Genomic DNA, 7500 nt, shown 5'->3' on the forward strand with positions numbered 1-7500 from the left:
TTATAACTCTATCCCAAACCTGAACCATTCATAATGAGGCCCTAAACATTCTGTTATAACTCTATCCCAAACCTGAACCATTCATAATGAGGCCCTAAACATTCTGTTATAACTCTATCCCAAACCTTAACCATTCATAATGAGGCCCTAAACATTCTGTTATAACTCTATCCCAAACCTTAACCATTCATAATGAGGCCCTAAACATTCTGTTATAACTCTATCCCAAACCTTAACCATTCATAATGAGGCCCTAAACATTCTGTTATAACTCTATCCCAAACCTTAACCATTCATAAACCATTCATAAATGAGGCCCTAAACATTCTGTTATAACTCTATCCCAAACCTGAACCATTCATAATGAGGCCCTAAACATTCTGTTATAACTCTATCCCAAACCTGAACCATTCATAATGAGGCCCTAAACATTCTGTTATAACTCTATCCCAAACCTTAACCATTCATAATGAGGCCCTAAACATTCTGTTATAACTCTATCCCAAACCTGAACCATTCATAATGAGGCCCTAAACCCTAAACATTCTAAACATTCTGTTATAACTCTATCCCAAACCTTAACCATTCATAATGAGGCCCTAAACATTCTGTTATAACTCTATCCCAAACCTTAACCATTCTAAACATTCTGTTATAACTCTATCCCAAACCTTAACCATTCATAATGAGGCCCTAAACATTCTGTTATAACTCTATCCCAAACCTTAACCATTCATAATGAGGCCCTAAACATTCTGTTATAACTCTATCCCAAACCTTAACCATTCATAATGAGGCACTAAACATTCTGTTTAAACTCTATCCCAAACCTTAACCATTCATAATGAGGCCCTAAACATTATGTTATAACTCTATCCCAAACCTTAACCATTCATAATGAGGCCCTAAACATTCTGTTATAACTCTATCCCAAACCTGAACCATTCATAATGAGGCCCTAAACATTCTGTTTAAACTCTATCCCAAACCTTAACCATTCATAATGAGGCCCTAAACATTCTGTTATAACTCTATCCCAAACCTTAACCATTCATAATGAGGCCCTAAACATTCTGTTTAAACTCTATCCCAAACCTTAACCATTCATAATGAGGGGCTAATCTTAATGTTTAACTCTATCCCAAACCTTAACCATTCATAATGAGGCCCTAAACATTCTGTTTAAACTCTATCCCAAACCTTAACCATTCATAATGAGGCCCTAATCTTAATGTTTAAACTCTATCCCAAACCTTAACCATTCATAATGAGGCCCTAAACATTCTGTTATAACTCTATCCCAAACCTTAACCATTCATAATGAGGCCCTAATCTTAATGTTTAAACTCTATCCCAAACCTTAACCATTCATAATGAGGCCCTAAACATTCTGTTTAAACTCTATCCCAAACCTTAACCATTCATAATGAGGGGCTAATCTTAATGTTTAAACTCTATCCCAAACCTTAACCATTCATAATGAGGCCCTAAACATTCTGTTATAACTCTATCCCAAACCTTAACCATTCATAATGAGGCCCTAATCTTAATGTTTAACTCTATCCCAAACCTTAACCATTCATAATGAGGCCCTAAACATTCTGTTTAAACTCTATCCCAAACCTTAACCATTCATAATGAGGGGCTAATCTTAATGTTTAAACTCTATCCCAAACCTTAACCATTCATAATGAGGGGCTAATCTTAATGTTTAACTTCTTGGAACTCTGGGGGCGGTATTTCATTATTGGATAAAAAAACATTCCCGTTTTAAGCGCGATAGTTTGTCACGAAAAGATGCTCGACTATGCATATTATTGACAGCTTTGGAAAGAAAACACTCTGACGTTTCCAAATCTGCAAAGATATTGTCTGTGAGTGCCACAGAACTAATGCTACAGGCGAAACCAAGATGTAATTTCAAACAGGAAGTGCCCCAGATTTTGAAGGCACTGTGTTCCAATGAGTCCTTATATGGCTGTGTATGGGCCACGAATGAGCTTAGACATTCTGTCGTTTCCCCAATGTGTCGACAGCATTGTGACGTATTTGGAGGCAAATCATTGGAAGATTGACCATTTTGCACTACATATACCAGGTGGTCGCTTGGTGTCCTCCGTCGCAATTATTGCGTAATCTCCAGCTGTAGTATTTTTCCGTTTGTTTTCAAGGAGAAACCCAACTGCCACGAATGATTTATCATCGAATAGATATGTGAAAAACACCTTGAGGATTGATTCTAAACAACGTTTGCCATGTTTCTGTCGATATTATGGAGTTAATTTGGTAAAAAGTTTGGCGTTGTAGAGACTGCATTTTCAGATTTTTTTCTGAGCCAAACGTGATGAACAAAACAGAGCGATTTCTCCTACACAAATAATATTTTGGGAAAAAAAGAACATTTGCTATCTAACTGAGAGTCTCGTCATTGAAAACATCTGAAGTTCTTCAAAGGTAAATGATTTTATTTTAATGCTTTTCTTGTTTTTGTGAAAATGTTGCCTGCTGAATGCTAGGCTCAATGCTATGCTAGCTATCAATACTCTTACACAAATGCTTGTGTAGCTATGGTTGAAAAGCATATTTTGAAAATCTGAGATGACAGTGTTGTTAACAAAAGGCTAAGCTTGTGAGTGAATATATTTCTTTCGTTTCATTTGCGATTTTCATGAATAGTTAACGTTGCGCTATGGTAATGAGCTTGAGGCTACGGGTTTGCTCTCTGTCTTTCCCTCTGTTCTGACTCTCTACCCTCCCTCTCTCGCTATCTCTTTCCATCTGTTCTGACTCTCTACCCTCCCTCTCTCTCTTTCCCTCTGTTCTGACTCTCTCCCCTCCCTCTCTCTCTCTTTCCATCTGTTCTGACTCTCTCCCCTCCCTCTCTCTCTCTTTCCATCTGTTCTGACTCTCTACCCTCCCTCTCTCTCTCTTTCCATCTGTTCTGACTCTCTACCCTCCCCCCTCTCTCTCTCTTTCCATCTGTTCTGACTCTCTCCCTCCCTCTCTCTCTTTCCCTCTGTTCTGACTCTTCTTTCCCTCCCTTCTCTCTCTCTTTCCCTCTGTTCTGATTCTCTACCCTCCCTCTCTCTCTCTTTCCCTCTGTTCTGACTCTCTACCCTCCCTCTCTCTCTCTTTCTTTCCTCTGTTCTGACCCTCCTCTCTCTCTCTCTTTCCATCTGTTCTCTAACTCCTCTCTCTCTCTTTCCATCTGTTCTCTCTCTTTACCCTCCCTATTTTCTGACTCTCTTCCATCTGTTCTCTCTCCTCTCTTTCTTTCCATCTGTTCTGACATCTGTTCTACCCTCCCCCTCTCCCTCTCTCTCTCTTTCCTCTGTTCTTCTGACTCTTACTGTTCTCCCTCTCTCTCTTTCCATCTGTTCTGACTCTCTACCCTCCCTCTCTCTCTTTCCATCTGTTCTGACTCTCTACCCTCCTCTCTCTTCTCTTTCCATCTGTTCTGACTTTCTCCCTCTCCTCTCCTCTCTCTCTTTCCATCTGTTCTGACTCTCTACCCTCCCTCTCTCTCTCTTTCCATCTGTTCTGACTCTCTACCCTCCCTCTCTCTCTCTTTCCTGTTCTGACTCTACCCTCCCTCTCTCTTTCTGTTCTGATCTGTTCTGACTCTACCCTCCCCTCTCTCTCTCTTTCCCTCTGTTCTGACTCTCTGACCTCTCCCTCTCTCTCTCTTTCCATCTGTTCTGACTCTCTACCCTCCCTCTCTCTCTTTCCCTCTGTTCTGACTCTCTACCCTCCCTCTCTCTCTCTTTCCCTCTGTTCTGACCCTCCCTCTCTCTCTTTCCCTCTGTTCTGACTCTCCCTCCCTCTCTCTCTTTCCCTCTGTTCTGACTCTCTACCCTCTCTCTCTCTCTCTCTTTCCCTCTGTTCTGACTCTCTACCCTTTCCTCTGTTCTGACTCTCTCTCTTTCCATCTGTTCTGACTCTCTACCTCCTCTCCCTCTTTCCCTCTGTTCTGACTCTCTCCCTCCCTCTCTCTCTCTCTCTTTCCCTCTGTTCTGACTCTCTACCCTCCCCCTCTCTCTCTCTCTTTCCCTCTGTTCTGACTCTCTACTCTCCCTCTCTCTCTTTCCATCTGTTCTGACTTTCTACCCTCCCTCTCTCTCTTTCCCTCTGTTCTGACTCTCTACTCTCCCTCTCCCTCTGTGATATCTAAGTTTTTTTAAATAAAAATGTTCACACATTAAAGTGAACCATTTTTGCTTTGTAATTCTGGGTTATTGTGTGTAGATTGATGAGGGGAAAAACACATTTAATACATTTTAGAATAAGGCTGTAACGTGACAAAATGTGTAAAAAGTCAAGGGGTCTGAATACTTTCTGAATGTTACTGTATATCAGTATATTAGACTCTCTCTCTCTCTCTCTCTCGATGCATTGATGTTGTTTTCATCACTTCTGGTTTAACACTGCCATCAAGTGGTGATTGTCCAAACTTCACCACTGTTAAGATAGAGAGAGCAGAAAGTGTGGGCTACCCGGATAAAGCACTAAATAAACTTCAGTTAGTGCTAAATCGGCTGCTAGAATCCTGACTAGAACCAAAAAATTTGATCATATTACTCCAGTGCTAGCCTCTCTACACTGGCTTCCTGTCAAAGCAAGGGCTGATTTCAAGGTTTTACTGCTAACCTACAAAGCATTACATGGGTTTGCTCCGACCTATCTCTCTGATTTGGTCCTGCCGTACATACCTACACGTACGCTGCGGTCACAAGACGCAGGCCTCCTAATTGTCCCTAGAATTTCTAAGCAAACAGCTGGAGGCGGGGCTTTCTCCTATAGAGCTCCATTTTTATGCAACGGTCTGCCTACCCATGTCAGAGACGCAATCTCGGTCTCAACCTTTAAGTCTTTACTGAAGACTCATCTCTTCAGTGGGTCATATGATTGAGTGTAGTCTGGCCCAGGAGTGGGAGGGTGAACGGAAAGGCTCTGGAGCAACGAACCGCCCTTGCTGTCTCTGCCTGGCCGGTTCCCCTCTTTCCACTGGGATTCTCTGCCTCTAACCCTATTACAGGGGCTGAGTCACTGGCTTACTGGGGCTCTCTCATGCCGTCCCTGGAAGGGGTACGTCACCTGAGTGGGTTGATTCACTGATGTGGTCATCCTGTCTGGGTTGGCGCCCCCCCTTGGGTTGTGCCATGGCGGAGGTCTTTGTGGGCTATACTCAGCCTTGTCTCAGGATGGTAAGTTGGTGGTTGAAGATATCCCTCTAGTGGTGTGGGGGCTGTGCTTTGGCAAAGTGGGTGGGGTTATATCCTTCCTGTTTGGCCCTCTCCGGGGGTGTCCTCGGATGGGGCCACAGTGTCTCCTGACCCCTCCTGTCTCAGCCTCCAGTATTTATGCTGCAGTAGTTTATGTGTCGGGGGGCTAGGGTCAGTTTGTTATATCTGGAGTACTTCTCCTGTCCTATTCGGTGTCCTGTGTGAATCTAAGTGTGCGTTCTCTAATTCTCTCCTTCTCTCTTTCTTTCTCTCTCTCAGGGGACCTGAGCCCTAGGACCATGCCCCAGGACTACCTGACATGATGACTCCTTGCTGTCCCCAGTCCACCTGGCCGTGCTGCTGCTCCAGTTTCAAATGTTCTGCCTTATTATTATTCAACCATGCTGGTCATTTATGAACATTTTAACATCTTGGCCATGTTCTGTTATAATCTCCACCCGGCACAGCCAGAAGAGGACTGGCCACCCCACATAGCCTGGTTCCTCTCTAGGTTTTGGCCTTTCTAGGGAGTTTTTCCTAGCCACCATGCTTCTACACCTGCATTGCTTGCTGTTTGGGGTTTTAGGCTGGGTTTCTGTACAGCACTTTGAGATATCAGCTGATGTACGAAGGGCTATATAAATACATTTGATTTGATTTGATTTGGGAGAGAGAGCAGAAAGTGTGGGAGAGAGTGCAGAAAGTGTGGGAGAGAGAGCAGAAAGTGTGGGAGAGAGAGCAGAAAGTGTGAGAGAAAGAGCAGAAAGTGTGGGAGAGAGAGAGAGCAGAGTGTGGGAGAGAGAGAGAGCAGAGAGAGAGAGCAGAGAGAGAGAGAGAGCAGAGAGAGACAGCAGAGTGTGGGAGAGAGAGAGCAGAGAGAGAGCAGAGTGTTTGGGAGAGAGAGAGCAGATTGTGGGAGAGAGAGGGAGCAGAGAGAGAGAGAGAGAGCAGAGAGCAGGCTGAGAAAGCAAAGAAAGAGTGAGAGAGCAAAGAGTGAGAGAGAGAGAGAGAGATCAGAGAGAAGAGAGCAGCAGAGCAGAGAGCAGAGAACAGAGAGAGCTGAGAAAAGAGAGCAGAGAGAGCGGAGAGAGCAGAGAGAGCGAGCAGAAAGAGGGAGAGAGCAGAGAAGAGAGAGAACTCTGTTGCTATAGTGACCCTGCATCACTACACTCTGTTGTACTAATTGTACAATTTGTTTAATTCTATTCCACATATTTAATTGTTTTGTATTTCATTTCATATTTGTTTCATGTTTCAACCAGTCGCAGGTTAACATCAACCTGACAGAGGAAACGTAAAATCAAATAACCAAACTGTTTTCACAATTAACAAGCTTTTCTTGTTTCAAGTATGTTTTATTATGAAAAGTACAATATATACTGGTACACTTGTACAACTATGGAGCGTATGTCCATATATAATTATATATAATTGTATAATTAGTTTTTCAACATAAAAGACAACACATGATTACATTGGTATTTTAACAGTGTTGTTGTAAGAGGTCCTCACAACTATAGAAAGATGCGCATGTGTGTGTGTGTCCAGAATGTGTGTGTGTCCAGAGTGTGTGTCCTGTGTGTATATGTTTGTCCACTGTGTTTGTGTGTGTGTATTTGTCCAGTGTGTGTGTGTGTGTGTGTGTATTTGTCCAATGTGTGTCTGTGAGTCCAGTGTGTGTGTGTGTCCAGAGTGTGTGTGTTCAGTGTGTGTGTGACCAGTGTGTGTGTGTGAGTGTGTGTGTCCAGTGTGTGTCTGTGAGTCCAGTGTGTGAGTGTGTGTGTGTTCAGTGTGTGTGTGTGTGTGTGTGTGTGTGTGTGTGTGTGTGTGTGTGTGTGTGTCCAGTGTGTGTGTGTGTGTGTCCAGTGTGTGTGTGTGTGTGTGTGTGTGTGTGTGTGTGTCCACTGTGTTTGTGTCCACTGTGTTTGTGTGTGTGTTTGTCTAGTGTGTGTGTATTTGTCCAGTGTGTATTTGTCCAGTGTGTGTTTGTCCAGTGTGTGTTTGTCCAGTGTGTGTTTGTCCAGTGTGTGTTTGTCCAGTGTGTGTTTGTCCAGTGTGTGTCCAGTGTGTGTCTGTGTGTCCAGTGTGTGTGTGTATTTGTCTAGTGTGTGTTTGTCCAGTGTGTGTGTGTCCAGTGTGTGTGTGTGAGTGTGTGTGTGTACAGTTTTGTGTGTGTTCAGTGTGGTGTGTGTGTGTGTCCAGAGTGTGTGTGTGTGTGTCCAGTGTGTGTGTGTGTGTGTTCAGTGTGTGTGTGCACGTGTCCAGTGTGTGTGTGCGT

The sequence above is a fragment of the Oncorhynchus tshawytscha genome, unplaced genomic scaffold (genome assembly GCF_018296145.1).
Source record: "Oncorhynchus tshawytscha isolate Ot180627B unplaced genomic scaffold, Otsh_v2.0 Un_contig_4568_pilon_pilon, whole genome shotgun sequence".
NCBI classification, from domain to species: Eukaryota; Metazoa; Chordata; class Actinopteri; order Salmoniformes; family Salmonidae; genus Oncorhynchus; species Oncorhynchus tshawytscha.